Below are 1,383 nucleotides of genomic sequence, written 5' to 3' on the forward strand. Positions count from 1 at the left end.
AGACTTTAATAAGTTTAAAATAGAGAAGAAGAACTTATAGTAGACTTTAAATATAAACTCTCTTATTCTATTTACATATAAGTATATACTAAATTAAGAAAATAATAACTAGTATAAGTTCTAGTAGTATATTTTCTTCTACTTATAAGATATTACTATTTAAGGCGTTTAAACCTCTATTAAGTATACTTTATATACTTATAACTAGACTAAGGCTATAGAGGTAGTTATGCGCTATTAAATAAAGATATACTCTTATTAGAAGCAAGCTGTTTTTATTAATACTAAATCTAGATTCACTCTTAATAAGTTAAAAGTAATTAATAATAGTAGTAATTAAATTAATACGAAGCTTAAAAAGCTAAGAGTAAAGCAGCTAAGTAAGACTTAGTAAGTATTACTAGATCTAGAAGTTTAAAAAGTCTAAAAGTAGAAAGTAGAGTATAAAGTTATTAAGTAGAGAGCTACTATTATTAAAAACTAAGCTATAAGGCTCTAAAAGAACTAGAAAATAATAGAACTTTCTCTACTACTATCTCTTTCTAGTACTAGCGCTCTAAAGTCTACTTAGGCCTATTATACTATAGCTAAGAAAGTACATACTACTCTTAATAATAAGAACTATAAAAATAAGAATTAAGATACTAATAAGTTTAAGAAATAAATAATAACTAGAGGTTATTACTATATAAATTAGAGCTTAGATTTTCTTATACTTATTTTAAATAGTTATAAGAAGTATACTAAACTTATTAATTATAAACGTATTAAAGTTATCAATATATAGTATTAAAAGGTTAATATTAACTAAGTAAAATATTCTAGCTAACTTAATATAAATTATGTCTACTAGCTCTATATATAAGTAATAGCTACTAATATAGAGCTCTTTAAGTAAGCTTTAAACGCTACTCTTATTAATAAGATTCTTACTCTTCTATATCTCTTTTAAAATAAGTAGTATAAGTTCTAATCTTACCTAGTAACGTTAATTCTCTTTATTAAGTAATAGAGAGTTAGTATATAGAAGTCTAATCTACTTAGTTACTACTATTATTTTAGTATTATAAAAAATCTATTTCTAATTCTCTTATAAAAATCTATTCAACTTAAAATAGACTAGAGATATATATATAATAAATTCCATTACATAGAAAATATTATTATAAGTAACTTTAACTAGCTTATATTTAAGAACAAAGAAGTTATTAACATTATTAAGTAATTCTTTAAGATGTACAGGTACTACCTCTAATAAGTAGATAGGTAAGAAAATCTAGAGTAGTTGCGCATTATATATTACTCTCTTATTTAGTAAGATGTGCGTACTAACCTTTATTACTAGTTAGCTTACGCGGTTTTAATAGAGAGTATATAATAATC

Source organism: Alternaria rosae (assembly GCF_020736505.1).
Source record: "Alternaria rosae strain MPI-PUGE-AT-0040 chromosome Unknown BKA58scaffold_6, whole genome shotgun sequence".
In the NCBI taxonomy this organism is placed as follows: domain Eukaryota; kingdom Fungi; phylum Ascomycota; class Dothideomycetes; order Pleosporales; family Pleosporaceae; genus Alternaria; species Alternaria rosae.